Consider the following 20,104-nt stretch of genomic DNA (forward strand, 5'->3'; position numbering starts at 1 on the left):
AGATGAGTGATTATTTCAAGAGGCCGAACCTAAGAGGCCTTCCTGAGGCAGAAAGAGAGACAGAGACCACAATGGAGCAAACTTTCCATGAGATCATTCAAGAAAACTTCCCTCATATAATCAGTGATACAAAAATTCAAACATAAGAGATTCAGAGAACCTCTGTAAGACAACAAATGAGAAGACCAACTCCTAGATACATAATAATTTGCCTAAACAAAGGAGGCATAAAAGAAAAAAATCCTAAAGGCAGCAAGAGAAAAAGGCGAGATCACCTACCATGGAAGAACAAACAGAATAGCAGCGGATTTATCTAGAGAAACCTTGCAGGCTAGGAGAGCTTGGAGACCTATCTTCAAAGTCCTAAAAGATAAACAATTTCAACCAAGAATAACCTACCCGGCCAAGCTAAGTTTCATCAGTGAGGGAGAATTAAAATCTTTCCCAGATATCCAATCCCTAAGAACTTATGCTGCCACCAAACCACCTCCACATTAAACACTTAAGAGAACAACATTCTTCACAAGAGTACAGGGAAAAGAATAAGATATACATGAACCAACCCCAAGACCAAAAGAAAGACAAAAAAAAAAAAAAAAACCAAGTGGAAGAACAACAACTCTATAAGAACTCTATGATAGGGACGAACTCTCACATTTCAATAATTAGCCTGAATGTGAATGGACTAAACGCACCACTGAAAAGACATAGAATGACAAAATGGATAAAATATCACCAGGCACCAATATACTGCCATCAAGAGACCCATCTCACTAGAAAGGACATACACAGACTCAAGTAAGAGGATGGGAAATAAAATTTTCAGGCAAATGGAACACAAAAGAAAGGAGGAGTCATGATCCTAATTTCAGACAAAATACCATTTAAGCTATCAAAAATTAAAAAAGATACAGAGGGCCACTATATAATGATAAAAGGTTCACTCCATCAACAAGAAATATCTATGCTAAACATATATGCACCCAACATAGGTACGCCAACTTTCATAAAGCAATTTCTAGAAAAACTAAAGAAAGATATTGACTCTAGCACCATCATAACTGGGGACTTTAATACCCCACTCACAACCCTAGACAGATCATCAGGACAAAAAATCAGCAAGCAGATCCAGAACCTCAATGTGACTATGGACCAAATGGACTTATTTGACACCTACAGAACACTCCATCCAAAGACCACAGAATACACAGTCTACTCATCACCGCATGGAATGTATTCTAAGATCAACCACATAACAGGTTATAAATCAAGCATAAGCAAATTTAAAAGGACTGAAATTCTACCATGCACCTTCTCGGTCCACAGTGGAATAAAAATAAACATTGACACCAACAAGGTCCCCTCAAAACCCACAAAGACATGGACACTAAACAGCGTGATGCTAAACAACTCCTGGGTCAATGATGAAATAAAAACAGAGATCAAAAGATACCTGGAAACAAATGAAAATGAAGAAACATCTTACCAAAATCTCTGGGACGCCTTAAAAGCTGTAGTAAGAGGGGAATTTATATCCCTACAAACACAAATGAAGAAAATGGAAGGAACACAAATTAACAGCCTAACAAGCCACCTAAGGAAACTGGAAAACCAAGACCACAAAACCCCTAATTTCAGCAGAATAATCCAGATCACCAAAATAAAAGCCCAAATCCAGGACATAGAAGACAAAAAGATAACACAAAAGATCAATGAGACAAAAAGCTTGTTCATTGAAAGGATAAACAAGATCAATGGTCCCCTAGCTAGACTGACCAAGAAAAAATGAGAAAAAACCCAAATAAGCACCATCAGAAACACAAAAGATGAAGTCACATCTGACCCTGAAGAAATACAAAAGATCATTAGAGACTACTACGTACACTTGTATGGAAACAAACTTGAAAACCTTAAAGAAATGGAGGATTTTCTGACATCATACAACCTACCTTGGTTGGAACAAGAAGAAATTGAGAACCTAAATAGACCAATTACAATCAAGGAAATCGACTATGTAATAAAGAAAACTACCTACCAAAAAAAGCCCTGTTCCAGATGGTTTTCCAGCAGAATTCTACAAGACATTTAAGGAGGAGCTGATTTCAATTGTACTGAAAGTATTCCAGGCGATTGAAAAAGATGGAACTCTCCATAAATCATTTTACGAAGCCAACATCACATTGATCCCCAAGCCAGGTAAAGACCCAAAAAAGAAAAAGAACTACATGAACATAGATGCTAAAATTCTCAACAAGATCCTAGCAAACCAGATTCAACAATAAATCTCAAAAATCATCCATCATGACCAAGTAGGCTTCATTCCTGGGATGCAAGGCTGGTTCAACATTCGTAAAACCATAAATGCAATTAAATACATCAACAGATGTCAAAACAAAAACCACATGATCATATCATTAGATGCAGAAAAAGCTTTTGATAAAATCCAGCACCCCTTCTTGATAAAAACCCTCGAACATCTAGGCATACAGGGAACATACCTCAAAATAGTAAAAGACATCTACAAGAAACCCACAGCCAGCATACTCCTAAATGGACAAACATTGGAAACATTTCCCCTGAAAACTGGAACAAGATATGGATGCCCACTCTCACCCCTCCTGTTCAACATAGTATTGGAAGTCCTGGCTCGAGCAATCAGAGAAGAGAAGGCAATCAGGGGTATCCAAATAGGAAAAGAGGAAGTCAAGTTATCTCTCTCTGTAGATGATATGATTGTGTACCTTGAAAACCCAAGAGAATCTGTCAAAAACCTCCTTACATTGATAAAGACCTTTGGCAAAACCTCAGGATACAAAATAAATGTGCAAAAGACAATCGCATTTCTTTACACCAATAATAAACAAACAGAAACCCAAATAAAAACACAATTCCATTCACAATAGCCACAAAAAAAAATAAAATACCTTGTCATCTTCCTAACCAGAGACATGAAAGACCTTTACAATGAAAACTACAAAACACTGCTCAAAGAAATCAAAGATGACACAAACAAGTGGAAAAATATCCCATGCTTATGGATTGGAAGAATCAACATTGTGAAGATGTTCATCTTACCTAAGGCAATCTACAAATTCAATGCAATACCCATCAAATTATCAGCAACATTCTTCTCAGACCTAGAAAAAACAACACAGGAATTCATATGGAAACACAAATGACCAAGAATAGCCAGAACAATCCTCAGCAAAAAAACAAAGCAGGTGGTATCACATTACCAGACTTCAAACTTTACTATAAAGCTACAATCATCAAAACAGCTTGGTATTGATACAATCATCAAAACAGCTTGGATTTACTATAAAGCTACAATCATCAAAACAGCTTGGTATTGATATACAGGCATATAGATCAATGAAATAGAATTGAGATTCCAGAAGCTAAACCTCAATTTCTCAACCAACTCATCTTCAACAAAGCCTCCACCACCTACCACTGGGGAGAGGAAAACCTATTCAGCAAATGGTGCTGGGCAAACTGGCTGACCACATGCAGAAGATTGAAACCAGACCCCTATCTATCCCCATGCACAAAGGTTAACTCCAAATGGATCAGAGACCTAAATGTAAAACCTCAAACCATAAGAACCTTAGAAAATGAAGGACATACCCTCATTGAAATCAGAACTGGCATCCAATTCCTGAACAAAACCCGAAACCCACAGGTCATAAGAGAGAAGATAGACAAGTGGGACCTTATTAAACTGACAAGCTTCTGCAAAGTCAAAGAAACCATCAAGAGAGCAGGGAGACAGCCTACAGACTGGGAAAAAGTATTTGCCAACACCAGGTCAGACAAAGGTTTAACATCTTGGATCTACAAGGAACTCAAACATGCTGAAAAGGAAAAAAACAAACAACCCCATTATAAAATGGGCAAGAGATATGAACAGACACTCACAAAGGAAGACATCCGAGCAGCCAACAGACACATGAAGAAATGTTCAACCTCACTAATCATCAGGGAGATGCAAATCAAAACCACACTGAGATACCACCTAACTCTAGTCAGAATGGCAATTATCAACAACTCAAAAAATAACAGCTGCTGGAGAGGGTGTGGCAAAAAGGGAACACTTCTACACTGTTGGTGGGAGTGTAAACTAGTGCAACCTCTGTGGAAAGCAGTGTGGCTATTCCTAGAAGCTCTAAATATCAACCTCCCATATGACCCCGCAATCCCCCTACTGGGAATATATCCTGAAGAACTCAAATCACTCTATAGAAAAGATACCTGCACACGTGTGTTTATCACAGCATTGTTCACAATAGCAAGAACCTGGAAGCAACCATGCTCCCCATCAAAAGAGGAATGGACTAAAAAATGTGGTACATATACACGATGGAATACTACGCAGCCATAAAAAAGAACAAAATCATGAATTTTACAGCAACTTGGATGAAACTAGAGTCTATAATACTGAGTGACCTCTCACAGAAACAAAGATCTGAGTATCACATGTTCTCACTCACATAATGGACCTTGAACATTCAATGTAATACTATAAGAAAATGACTGACAGTAGTGGGAAACTATGGTGGAGGGAGGGAGATGGGATTAACAGTAGCAAATATCTGTCTGGGGATGGGGAAACACCTCTTATCAACAGGGTGCCTGAATAAAACGTATTTGTATACCTAACCCTTAAGGGTACCCCACAACATCATAATAAAAAATACTGATTAAAAAAAATCTAAAAAAATACAACAATATAAAAAGAGTTTGAAGTGAAGAGGTATTTCTTTTTTTTTTTGACTTGGAGTCTCACTCAGTCGCCCAGCATGGAGTGCAGTGGCCACCGTAGCCTCGACCTGCTGGGCTCCAGTGATCCCTCCACCTCAGCCTTCCATGTAGCTGGAACTACAGGCGTGCGCTACCACACCCGGCTAAGTTTTTGATTTATTGTAAAGATGAGGTCTTGCCAAATTGCCCAGGTGGGTCTCGAACCCGCAGGCTCAGGCAATCCACTCACCTTGGCCTCCCAAAGCGCGGGATTACAGCCTGAGCCACCGAGCCTGGCCAAAGAGGCATTTCTGAACAATTCATACTCAGGTATTCTGCATACACAAAGCTAGAAAAAATACATTTTCACAGGAAGCATATACATGCTTAGTTTTGACTGATAATAAAAAGTTATCCTTGGACAATGTGTGAGTGTGTCTTGGTATTTTACTTCATGTATCTGTATTCAATTTAGGAAATTAGAAACTGGCTTTGAACTATGGAAAAATGATGTCAATAAGTATAAATGGAAAAAAAATTAACCTAATTGGGAAACGAAATACAATCACTCAAACTGATCATTTTTTATTTTGTAGAAAAAATACTGATATAATTAGCTGAAATTCCTAAGTAAATCTAATGCTTTATCATTGTGAAGGCATAGTCAGTGTAATTAAAATATCATCCAGACAAATTGGTTGTTCATGTGAACACTGGACTTCCAATTCTGGCACTTAGAAGATAAGTGACTTTTACCAAGCCATTTAAGTTGGTTGCTATTCAGTTAGCTCATTTATAAAATGGAAATAAAATATCCTTTTCAAAGAGTTGTGCTAAATTTTAATTGAATTGCAATGATTTTGTGTGGACCCACAAGCTGTCACACACAGAAACCCCTCTTTCCTTCCCCAATGAAGGTCTCTTTGCTGATTCAGATACATTGATTAAATCACATTCTTATGACTTTTATGTTTTATTATCTATGCCAATGATAGATAATGGATAGATAAGTAGAAAACAACCTAATTTGAGGCTGAGATTTTGAGTGAATTAAATACTTTAAATATCATTCATGTAACTTAATCAGCCAAAAAAGTGGTTGCATTAAATATACATATATTCATATATATTTATTTACAAATATACATGCATATATGTGTGTGTATATAAAATTCCTGACATTCATAAGTATACACAAACCCTTTTAAAGTTTTATATTGATAATTTTGTGAACTAATTTTCCTTCATGAGCCACTCATTCAATAATAATTTTACTGATGATTGGGGAATATGTACTATGTATCAGGGATATTACTAAGATACAGAAGATATAACAATATTTTATGCTTATATTGTTACGGGGCAAGAGGTAATACCCCCAATTTACAAACACTTATGCCATGAGAGAGGTAAATATAAGTTGTAAGGGCTCTGCTCTCTTCAGCATTGATTGTGGTAGGGGTGGGGATCGGAAGAAGACTGTCACATAGGGTAAGGTTGCCACTTGCTTGCATGATGCCCTTTTAAAAGTTATCACAGGGTACCTCTGCCTCAGTGAAGCCCATTCCCAAGTCAGGGAATAAGGCTGGGTGAGTTGAATGCCAACTGAATTTCATCTCTAATTAGTCTCCTTGGTCATGGTCTTCTGTACGATATAAACAAAGCACAACAGACCTCTGTTGTCCTAGATTAGGAATTATAACCCAGTTTTGTCTTGGTAATGGCACTAAAGATCGTTGCCACTGTGAATGTGAGCAGTGAAGAAAATGCCATAGTAGAGGATGCAGCTAGGATAGAACTGTAATTCCACATTCAGTTCTGATAAACCTATCTGCTTTGTAGGTCCCTCCTCTGAATGGGGTATGGATTTCCTATCAGCCGCAGTCTAGAAAAATGTTGATATAAGCAAAGTTACCTCAAACCCCTACGCCCCTGTGGTTGTGCCTGGGCTCACTGATTTCCTGACAATTTTTGTTCTGTTCATGGTTTATCCTCTAAATATGCGATTTTAAAATCATTTTTACTACAGCAAATCTTTTCTCAACAATATTGAACAAGAAACTCCAGTAAAGTAAATGAACATTAGCTAGCCCTAGTCCCACGTGTCTATCTGTACCCCTCGCCTCAGGTACCTTGGACACATCACCAGGGACCAGCACACATGCTTCTCTAAACTCTCAAGGTTCTCTTTACTGGTTCCACCAACAATTCATCGATGTCTTTCTTTCAGACTGTGCTTTTTCTCTTGAAGATCTAAAATATATACTTAAACTAAAGTATTAATAGCTCCTCCTTACTTATGAATTATTTTAACAAGTTTTCAATGCCTTAAACTAAAATTCAAGTTCCAAAGGGGGGAAATATTATTTTATATATATATATATGTAAATATATATATATATATATATTTTTTTTTTTTGAGTTGGAGACTCACTCTGTCGCCCAGACTGGAGTTCAGTGGCCGCTCCTGGCCACCACAGCCTCGACCTGCTGGGCTCTGGCGATCCTGTCACCTCAGCCTTCCGAGTAGCCGGAATTACAGGCATGCGCTACCACGCCCGGCTGATTTTTTGATTTATTGTAGAGATGAGGTCTCGCTGCCCAGGCAGGTCTTGAACCCACGGGCTTTACCTAAAGGAGCTGATTTTGAACCTATTTTTAAGTGACTGTACTTGCTCCAATCATAAGGCCCTTAGTAAAATGCTCAGCACCTGTGATTGATCAAATTTGTTAATATCATCAAGACTGAGGTTCTTTACCTGCAAGTGTTCACACCTAAGTTATTACACTTAATCATCCTAGTTATCAATCATAGTACCCACACAAAATAGATTATTATTATCATACTCATAACTGAGGTTTATGCGAGTTAAATGACAAATGCTAAACCATGATAGAAATAATGAACTGACTGACCATAGTTTTGGGAAAACAATTTTTTCTTACCATATACTTATTTGAATTAACTATGATTTTCAGATAAATAAAATACAATATTGACATCAAACTTTATAGCAGCTTCTATTTTGGAATGCAGACTCTACATTGATTAGGCAAACTCAGTCCTGTAGATTTTTTTTTTAAGTTAAAGCAACATGGGGTTTATAGTAAAGCAATAAGGCAATCCTTTCACTTGCCAATATGCTTTAGGTGGAGTGCATACACCTTTAATCAAAACATTTCTTATTTACAGACATATGCTTAAACATGCAGTTTGAAACTCTTCTATTTGGTCCTGTGGTCCTTAATATGTTGCAAACATTATTAACTCATAGTTTCTCACCCAGTGTCTTCTTACTGCTTATTATACATTGACTCATCTTTCTGTGTTCCTCAGATTAGAGTAGGTTCTATAGAGTATATGAGTGCATGCCTCCAATGATGCTGCAACAGTTCTAAGAAAATCACACGTTTGTGTGCTGGCCATGTTTGTGTGGATGCTAGAAAAGTGAATTTCTTTAACCATACTAATGAATTTTGTTAAATGTTATTAATCTTACAATTTATCTTTTAATAATGTTTCTTTTCCACAAGTGATTTCTACAGTGAAAATGTATGAAATCATTTATATTCAATGAGATAAACTGACTTTACAGGTTAATGTGCTTGCATTCCAAAGCTAAACTCTATCATTTTAGTCAATTAACTTTTTGTCCTTTGTTCAAAGTCCAGAAATGATAGGAAGTTACTTTGTTACTTTATCCAGTCTGAGAATTTCTCTGAAGTTGTAATTGCAGTACTGAGCATTTTAGATTTATTGCATTGCACTCTACCAGTCTTGAAGAGGCAACATGATATCAATATAAGTGGAATTTTCCTTAATGGATTTTATCTGGTGGTCAAGACCTTTTTAAAGTAATACAACTAAGGTCTTAGTGTTCATCTGATACAAATAACTGAGCTAAAAGAAAAAGGAGTTTTGATTAATACTCTTTTACAAATGCAGCAAGAGTATGCTTTGAATCTGAGTGAGCAACTGTAATGACAATTTGTCACACACCTAAATACCAGGAATTTCACATCTCCTGCTTGTTTCAACCGATTCTTAACTAGTTTATTGCCACTAAAATTAATTGTAAATGAAATAGCTATATGATTTGACGTTGGCATTTTGCATTTAGAAGATTAGTTTTGAAATCGGAACCCACGCTCCTGAAATTGGCATTCATGGATGAAAATCTGTTCTTTAGATTGCTCTAAACTTTTCTCCTGTGGTCTTCTATAAGTGACCTATGCTGTCATTTGGGTCTCTGGAAATGTCATGTCCTTTTCTGAACTCCAATTATCTTTATGATCTTGATCAATTATTTGGCATTTATTGTTTATGTCCTTGGATTCTTAGGCTTCAGCAAAGACCATATACTCTTGTCAGTAACCCAAACTACTGTTAGTGATACTAATGAGGAAAATAAACCAAGACCTTAAAAATGCACTCTACAATAGATTGAGTGGTATTTAAGGCTCTTTAAATGTCACAACAAAACAGTACTGACCTTGTTTGAAGAGCTTTTACTAGACAAATAGGGGACATTTGAGGCTTTAAAACTGATATATTTTTGTTCTGTTTTGTTTACACAAGAACACTGTTACGTACTGACAGCTATTAGTAAAGCTAGAACTTAATCCAAACAGCATAATTAGTATTAAGTGAAGAAAAGTGTATGGGCAGTTATACAGCAAGAATCATATATTGATATTCCTGATAAAAACTTTAGTCCTGGTTACTTCAGTGGTTCACACAAACACTTTAAATGCAATATCCACAGCAGAACTACTAGCTATCTTAAGAAACTGAAATAGTATGGCTCAATTTTTAGCTACGTTGTTCAAAACTTATTGCTCAGTCATAATATTTAACATACCAATGACTAAATAAAAATGAAAACCCACCACTCTTGTAAAATATTTTAATGTTAATAACACTAATAATTAGTTCTGTGTAATTTGTAAAATAAAAATCTCTAATATCAAGATTTTTGGTTGAAATCAGCTAAAATAACTTGTGTTAATCATAATTTATTAATAAAATAATGTGAAGAAAATATAAAACAAAAATAAATGTTAAAATATTACAATAAAATATAATTTAAAAAACTAAAATATTTTATAAAGATATTTTATTGTAAATATTGAGAAAATGTTTAATACACGTTAATGATGCTATGTTTTTATGTTGTTCATCTCAAGTTATTAAAATGAACATAATCCATATAAACTATTTTCACACAATTATAAAAATATCTTAGAAATGATTAAGAATGCAACTGAACTTCAAAGGAATGGGCCCAGAGTTGTTGTAGAAGAATCATGAAATATGATGCAATTTTATCTCATGAGAAGAGCAAGAATCACAAGGAAACAGAAGCTCCTTTGCTTGCAGGATCCATTTGAGTACTCAATTAATTAGACAGCATTGAAAAACCAGAATTCATATATCTATTCCAATTCATTCCTTTATTTGGAACATGTTATATATATTAAAATTCATGTACATATATTGCTTATTTTTATATTATGCACATACATGGCAGAACTGTGTATTATACACATGCATGGCTCTTTTTTACAACAGAATGCTGAGAATAGAGTTTGAAATGTGGAGGGAATGCTGAAATTTAAAAAAATACTATTTAAAAAAAATCACAGTAAAAAGTAGATGATAAATTTAGAAGTAGGCTTGGACAAGGAGAATATTGCAGTGTCCACATAGATTGGTTTTTGTTAAGAAGGAAGAAAATAAAATAAAACAAAGTAGTAATTAAAAGGTGACAAAATTGTACAATACCCTGACCGTGTGACCAAATACAGTATCAACTGTGAGTTACAGATGGACAGATGTACATTATTTGCTTACAAATATATTATTCTCAGAAGACACAATCACTTATGTAGTATTCTGACCAAGAATGTATAACCTCAATCTACTTATAAGAATACATCTGGCAAAGATAAATTGAGAAATACTTTGTTTATAAAAATAAATAGTAAAGCACTGCTTTCATAAAAATGTCAATGTCAAATGACAAAATGTTCCAAATTAAACAGGCTAAAAGACATGATAACCAATTATAATACCTGACTGTAAATGAGATCCTGTACTGGATAAGTGGAAATGCTATGAGAATATTATTAAGTCAATCAACAAATTTGGAATATCGGTAGTAACTTAAATAACAGTAATTATATAAAGTTATGATGTTTCTAAATGTACTGTGGTAATATAAGATAATACCTAACTTCTTAGAAAATGCACATAGAAATACTTATGGGTAAAGGGCCATGATACATGCAACATACCACCAAATAGTTCAAACATCATATAAGTGTAAATCTATATACAGTGAATGAGAGAAAAAAGCACATAAAAAATAAGTGACAAAGCAAATAGGGCAAACTGATAACACAGGGTGAATCTTAATAAATAAATTAATGTTTCTTAAAGTATTTTTATTTTTGCAAGTTTTTACAATTTTGAAGTAACTTTTAACTAAAATTTGCAAGACTAAGAATTTGGGGGATTGAAGAAGTATACAAGAAATACATATGTAAACTCTTTGTAAAAGCATACACATATGCATACACTCAGATTGTGAGAGTTAATTTTAGGGCCTGTTTATTTTGGTGAGGGTATTTTAGAGTGAGTTTATCATTTAAATTGATAGACAGAAAAGCATTTCCCTCCCTAATGTGAAAGGCCTTATGCACATGGCTGAAGCCCTGAGTAGAACAAAAGGCTGAGATTCCCTAGAATAAAAGGGAATGCCTTTTGTCTGAATACCTTCTAGTTAGACATTGATTTTTGGATTAAAACTTGAATGTTGACTCTACCAGTGTCTCAAGATTTCAACCTCTTGGGCTGGAGCTACACCATTGGCTCTCTTGGTTCTCAGGCTTTGGACTTGAACCAGACCTACACCATCAACTCTGGTTTTCCAGGAAACTGCTCTTGGGATTTGCCAGTCTCCACAATTATATATGCAGATTCTTTACAATAAAGCTATTCATCTATCTGTCTGTCTCTCTGCCTGCCTGCCTACACATCATACTGCACTGTTTTTATGAAAAATCTTGTATATATTTTACATAATAGTATAATGAATTATTTGACTGTGCAGAATAGATGATTGCATCAGAGTTTCTATTTTATTTAGAAACAAAAATGGTCTAATCGACATTGTTGGAGTGCCTCATAACACAGTTCTTATGTGTGTGTGTGTGTGTGTGTGTGTGTGTGTGTGTGTGTATGTGTATGTGTATATATATATGTATGTATGTATATATATATTTTTTTAAATCTACTTTCACTCCTTTGGGAGATCATCCAGACTTCTGGCTTAAGTCCTATGTATTTGCTGGCAACTATCAAATTTGACTGTATCCCAGATTTCTCTCTTGAATTACACGCATTATATTCAGCTGCCTACTCAATATTACAGCTTAGATTCAGCATTTCAAACATAATATTTTAATGTATATATCTTTAAAAACATGGTTTGAAACAAAATCATTTTGCCTCCTTTGCACTTTGGAGTTGTTCCTACATCCAGTTAAATAAACTTCAGAGACATTAGGAAAAGCACTGGGGAAGGAATGCAGAGAGACACTCTAGTGCATTCTTGATTGGGACACTGGAAATCTGAGGAACTGTTCATCACAGCTGCACTAAAATAAATTGGGCCAAGAGAGGTTAAACCACAAGCATCTACTGCATTGTCTTAAGCCAGATTCTTTTTGTTGCTGTTGTTGTTTTGCTTGTTCTTTGTTTTTAATATGCTATTTTAATTATTTCTTGATGCATGAGAAATTAACACAAAACTTAGTGATTTAAAGCAATAAACATTTATTTTCCTACACAGAGATGGCTTAACCTATTGTGTCTAGTTCAGATTATCACATGAGTTTGCAGTGAAGACCTCGCCTGGGGCTGCAGTATCAGTCAAAGGTGATTTTGCACGTATATGACACACTTCATAAAAATAAATAAAAGCTCGAAAATGTAAAATTGTAAAGTTTGGAGAAGAATTTGGCAAATTATCTAAAAATTACACTAAAAAATGATTACTAACTTATGTTTAGTTTCTGTTACATGGCAGACATGACATCTGTGGCTCACTATTTAAAGTATTTCTTATTGTGAGTCTGATAATGACTGTCAGATATAAGTATTCACATTTTAATAATGAAATAGCTCCACTTATAAAAACAGCTAATGTATCATGAATATATATCTATTAATAATTAACACATGTGTAACTTTACTGTAGATAATGTATTTATTTGTGAGTTATAATTTGTGTATTTTTCTTTATGTTATAGAACTTCCACATATATTTAAAATACTATGCTTTTACTGCTGTGATATATTATAAAGTTCAAGCTTTTATGATTTCAGGATATATAGAGTTATTAAGGAATAACTATGTCTTTAAAATTAGAAAAATCAATAGATATTTGGGTATAACTAATTTAGCTAGACAATCCCTCTTTAAAGCCCCAAAATATATATGTCTAGTTTAAAATATAAGCCCCTTAATGAAGAAATATTCACTTGCTCACTGTGTACCTCACCAAGCATACAGGAAAGCCTAAATATGTTTTGTTGTTGCTGCAAATGTGGATACAAGGAATTGAAAGAAAGATCAACAACTCCAAGGTTTTGCATGTACAACTGGAAGAAATAAAAGATAATTTAAAAAGTGTAAAAAACTGCATGATCAATAGATTCCCATGGTAGATGCATACAAACATCTAAGCTGATTTTTTAAATCAAGAAACTCTAGAATTTAAGAAGGAATGATCAGTAAAGCAATTATTAGTCATTGTCCAATGAATTTGCAATTGTGTCAAATTATGTTGAGCTTGATAAAAACAGTTTGGTAAAATGGTAAGAAAATCTTCATTCATTTGAGGTAAAATGGAAATGAGAGAAGTAAACTGATCTCAATAGGTTTAGAAAATAATTAGGAAGAAATTGACTACAAAGTATAGATTGAAGCAATAACTAGTGAAGGATATTGAGAGAAAAGAGGCTTTCCTAAAGAAGGCAGGTATTATATACTGCATGTATGCTGATTGAAATAATCCAGTTGAAAGATTAACATTAATGATAAAGAAGAGAGAAACAAGAATAGCCCCTGTGATGCCCTTGAGAAGGAAAGAGATAGATGATGTTTATGCAAAAGTGGAACATGGTTTCCATGTTCTAAAAATAAAAATATCAGAGGGTATGTTTAAAGATGCAAATACAGTGATGTAATTTTTGGAGCAGGCTGGTGGAAATCATTTTTTGAGTATTTATATTTTCTGATTGAAAATAGCACCTTTATCTCTGGGTGGCTGAAGAGATGTAAGTAGATAAAAGTTTTAAAAGAGAGAGAAATTTGTCTAAGAGTGAATAATATTCTGCAAGTATCATAGAATTGATGGATCAAGTAGATGTGATTTCTATTTGATTTTGGTGGTCATAAATGTAAAGTGAGAACAATGATCAAAGTTGTGCATTTTACTCCTGCTGTGTTAAACTGTCCTAAGGAAAATGTAATGTAGATGGAAAATTGAATTTAACAAAGTTGGAGTTTTTCCAGAATGGAATAAAAGAGGATAAGGATGATTATAATAATATTAATTCATGTGGACTAGATTAGTAGAGAAGTGAGGATATGAAGGAACTCGTGAACCCTGGTAACTAAGTCAATATATTAAAATTTCAAGAAGACTGAGGGGAATAAGGAGAGTGTGCCCAAGAGTTCCTAATAGACTCCTTCACAATTATGTTTTTAATTATAAGGAAGAAGCCTAAGTCACAACCAAGAAGAGAAAAGATAGAGGGCAAGACCAATAGAGAGGAGCTTAAGTTTTCAAGAGGCCAGATTATGGAAAAGTGATTTTACCCAACACTTAAAACAGAAAATATTATATTAGAATTAATGTTGAGTGTCATTTGAAGTTATGATCTCCAAATCTTATGGATTTTAGAGAGAAGAAAAGAACAATTATCTCGAGGACCAAAGAGGACACCTTTCCCAATGTCAGGACCCATTGTTGGAAGAACTTCTGGCTAAAGGACAGTTTGTTAAAGGACAGTTTGCTCAGTGAAAAGTCAATTTTAATTAGACAAGGTGGAAAGAGGTTGAGCATATAGGAGATGACAGACTGTGAGTTTCAGAGGACAGAGTGGAAAAATTTGGGGAACTAGAGAGTTGTGTGAATTGGAGACAGATTAGCATTTATAAAGGTCTAGAGATGACTGTGTATTTGGTGACCCTGATGGGAATTGTCATGATATTTTAGGCAGATTCTGTTGGCTTTGATGTGGATATTATGGAAATGAGCTTATTTCCTGATACATGGAGCTCTGTGGCTTCTTCTTAACTTAGAACACTGTGAAATGAAATGTTTTGTTCTTTTTTTAAAGTCATGTATATTAGTGCAGGGTGTATACTATATATACAAAAAGAGCACACATATCAACATATTAAAATATTCAGATAATAAATATGTGAATGTTAGCCACAAATCAATAAAATGTCATTACTGTGGTTATACAAGAAAGAAATTCTTCAAAGCCATAAATATCCTTTCATCTTCATCACCTTAAGGACTCCCAGCTATTATCTTTCTTTTTCTTTGTAAGACTACTTCATAGTTTCTAAATGATCGAATGGTATCAATTCTTGCTGGTTTTCAATTTTTCATCCTCACTTAAACTAGAGAAATCAGTTAGAAACACACATGATCATGTGATATTTACTTATTAAAAGACTTTATGCTTTTCCACTTTAATTAAGGACAAAAAATTATATTTATTTAAGCAGTATTCAAAAATCTCTGCAAAAATTTGCACTTACTGAGTGTTCAAGCCTTCTTTCTTTCTCTCTCTCTCTCTCGCATTTACTTTTTTTTTTTTTAACTCCAGTTTCCTCTCATTATGGACACTTTACACTTGTGGTTACTTCTATGTCTTACCCCCTTTCTTTTACAAGTTAATATCTTCATATCTACATCAAAGTCCAATCAGCATTTCCAAAGAGAAAACTTTCTTGTCTTGCTTGAGTGCATCAACACCCTAGCAGATGCTTGTGAGATGCCAAATATCTCTCATTCATAAGACTTGCTTACTTTGCAATGTTATTTTACTTGAATAGCTATATGAAAAATATCCCTAGTTCCCTATGCACTCTAAACTCCAGATGACTCTCAAGTTATGCCTCTCTTTTTGGTATTATTCAAACAGGTCCCGGGCATCCATTTTGCTTGTAGTTATTATATCAATTAATTGGCAAATTAATCTTTTCCTTACCTTAAAGACATCTGAAAATGCATTCAGTGAAACCCAAAGGTAAGATAAAAGAATACCAGACTTGGATACGTTTACCTCATGGCCATTTAAGAGAATAATAATAATAAAAAAGAAACCCTACAATAGAGTAGAGAAAGAAAAAAGATCAGAGAAGGTGTTTTTAGGAATAAAGTTATCTTTTCTGCATTTGAAATATGGCCAGTACAGATAAGATATAACAACAACAAGGATCAATTCTGTTGTTGATGCTTCTTTCCTTTTCCACATAGGTAAATAAATTTAATTTTGCCTTCCTCACATTTCGCATATTCAATATGGGCTGCATATTGAAAAAAACAACGTACTTAAACTGGTCTTAACTGTCAGCTGTTTAGAGACCAGAAAATTTTCTTATAGAAGAAACTTTATGTACCAATGATTTAGACCTGTTCCACTTTAAATGGAGTGCTTTCACTGGCCTTGAAGAATACTGTCCAAAGTGCAATATTTAGGGGCATTTGAGCCACAGTAAAAAGGTCACACTGCTTTCTCTTCACAATTCCCTTAGCTGCATTTGTTTCTTTTTTTAAAATCTTTTCATTTTTCTTAAAAGTCCCTAGTACACTCACTTTGAAGCTCTCCAAGCACTTGAAAATATACCAATATAATATAGTTTAGTGAAAAGAGTTTAAATTGTTAGAGATAAAGACATATTCAGAAGAGATAGTGTTCCTTTTTATAATTCTCAGAAAAATTCATCCTCTGCATAATCCCTTATTGGTTTTGAAATCAGGCTTTTATAATCTTGTGACAAAGAAAGGGATCAAAAATCTAGACAACATTAATTTGGAGGTATTAGTTTGTATGTTTCTAGAAAATCTTTCTTTCTTGGAAATACACAAGTATTCTTGTAAAGAGTGATTAAATTTGAGTACATGTGTGATTTTATGACTGTTGGGTAATTTATACTTATTCAAAAGTGTGCACTGCACAAATATGTGACATTGTTATTAAGTTTTACATATCATATATATTACCTTATTAGAATATTATTTTTGATATATTTGTTTGCTTATTGTAAGTTTTTTAGCTTTTTTAAAAAATTGCTAAATGATACATACTTTCTTCTGTTTTTAAAGAATCTTAGAAAATGCAGGTGACACTTTAAGATAAATCAAAGTAGGCAATCAATTCCCGATCAAAATCCCAGGTGCCCATGCCATAAGAGATAAGATAGACAAGTGAGACCTCATTAAACTGAATAGCTTCTGCAAAGCAAATGAAACCATCAAGAGAGTGGGGAGACAGTCCACAGAATGAAAAAAAAATTGCCAACTATATATCTGACAAAGGCCTAACCACCAGGATCTTACAAGGAACTCAAACATGCCAAAAGGAAAAACCAAACAGCCCCATAAAAAGTGGGCAAAAAACACGAACAGATGCTTCTCAAAAGACAGCATTAGAGCAACCAACAAGCACATTGAAAAATGTTCAGCCTCACTAATTTTCAGAGAAATGCAAATCAAAACCACATTGAGATAACACCTGATCCAGGTAGGAATGGCCATCATTAATAAAACAAACAACAACAGAGGCTGGCAAGGATGTGAAGAAAAGGAAACACTATTACACTGCTGGTGGGAATGCAAACTAGCTCAATTTTGAAAAGAACTAGAAATTGATCTTCCATATGACCCAGCAATCCCCCTTCTGGGAATATACCCAGAGGACCTCAAATCATGCCACAAAAAAAATACCTGCACACATGTTTGTTGCAGCACTATTCACAATAGCAAAAGCCTGGAACCAACCATGCTGTCCATCGAGACTGGACTGGATAAAAAGAAAGTGGTACATATACACAATGGAGTATTATGCAGCCACAAAGAAGGATAAACTTCTTCACAGAAACTTGGACTTCACAGACTTCACAGAAACTTGGATGAATTTAGAGTCACTCATACTCAGTGATCTTTCAAAGACAAAAAGAACAGAGTATCACATGTTCTCACTCAAAAGTAGATCCTGAACATTTACCATAATACTACTAGACAGAGATTAGCAGTAGCGGGATACGACCATGGTAAATGGGGGGACACAATATCAATAAGGTGGCACTATCTCAAACCAAAGTGGGGACCAAAGGGAGGCCCAAACGTTACCTGTACAATGACCACTTGTATACTGAATCCTGAAATGCACCCCACACCTTTAAAATAAAATAAAATAAGAAAGAGTGAAATTTAGGATAAAAAGAGAAAGCCTAAGCAGGTTGCAAATAATGTGTGTAGGTTATAAGATTTGTAAACAGAGAATATATGGGGAAAAAAGTATAAGATTGAATTGGCTATAACTGAAAGAACATTATTTGTAAAAAAAAAAAAACAAAAATCAAGGGAATTTAAGATAAATTTTGTTTGGAGTATATATATGCATATTTAATTTAAAGGGGAATATATAACACTTTTATGTAGATTGAACTAATTGGATTATATGTGGTTAAAATTAGTGGCAATTAAAAGAGAGAGGTCATTGGATTTAGAGTATCAACAAAACATGTCTTAAAACCTTTCATACACATTTTTAGAGAATTGAGGAATTTCATCTCTGCATCTTTGTATTTCTGCGTCACATGATATTATCCTCCATTTCATATCAAGAGCGAGTGTCCATTTACCTGTCCATCTGACTTGTGGCTTTAAGTGAGATCTAACCTTCTGGATAGAATGTACAGTAAAGCAGATCCAAGCATAAGAATTCTGGTCAGATGTCAAGCAATACTTATAATCTTAGTGTCTTATCAAAGATACATACACACACACACACACACACACACACACACACACACACACACACACACACATTAGCATTCAAAATAAATTTTGTTTTTAATTCTCAGCAATTTTTCTTTATATGAATAATTTCTTTTTATTTTCTTCAATTTCACAAAATGTCATGTGGCTGTGCATGATTAATTTTAAAGCTTAGGGCGTACTTATTTAAAATACTGTAGCGGTAACCTATGAAAATTTCAATGTGTTGTTGGGGTAGAGTCAGGAGATGTTCACACTAGCCAGCGAGTGCTGATTTTGCACAACTCTTTCCAACTCTGTTTTCAGTGACTTCATGTTTCAGTGACTTCATGTTGAAATCAGTTCTGAAGGAAGTATTTACACTAACCAAAAATCACAAACACTATAAATCAGTATACACAGATGTATATTCACATCTTTTAAAACCCTATGTCTATATCACAAGTTTCAGGATCACATATTTAAGAAACCAATGCCTTAGCTTTCATGTGAAAATTTGGCAAGATTGTGAATTTAAATGTTGTAAATCAGTAGAATTCACATTAAATTTTATTTTCAATTCTCAGTTACATTAGCCCTATGGCTAGCAAGAAATAAGATATTGTTTGGGAATTGTCATAAGAACTCTCTTCGCAGACTGTGACTTGAGTTGGAAGTCAATGGACCCAGTCTTGTTATTTTATTTCTGTAATTACTCAAGTGTACTCAAAATATACATCCCATACCAAATGGCATATAGTCATATTATCACCACAGAAATCAAGTGCAAGCATCCAATTGGGCTTCCAAAGCATGTGCTTTATTTGGTATCTTTTATAATCAATCACGGGTGGTAAGTTAATGAATTGTGTTGCTGTTACATGACATGATTACTAGCATCCCATTTTCCACTGATATAAAAGTCAGCATTGAGCTAAGCTGAAGGGTACAACCAAACCAATTCTAAATGCCCATCATTGAGCCTATATACTGAGATTAATATGGGTACCAATTCTGTAATAGTTAAGGTTAATTAGAGGGAGAAACCATGAAGTAATTTGAACAGAGAAAGTTTAACGTAAAGAATAATTGACAGGAGTTTGTAGAAATGGCAAATTGACTAACAAGAGTTAGGAAGAACTTTAAAGAACACAGCAAAAGTAGACATAGGGATCAGTTACTACTGAAATGGTTGAGGTAGAAACACCTAAGGAAGAGACTCCGTCACCATGCAAAACTAGAATGCATATCTTTTTGGAGGGGTCATATCCATGAATTACTGGATGCCACA

Source organism: Carlito syrichta, unplaced genomic scaffold (assembly GCF_000164805.1).
Source record: "Carlito syrichta isolate Samal-C Ts95f unplaced genomic scaffold, Tarsius_syrichta-2.0.1 Scaffold312094, whole genome shotgun sequence".
NCBI lineage: Eukaryota > Metazoa > Chordata > Mammalia > Primates > Tarsiidae > Carlito > Carlito syrichta.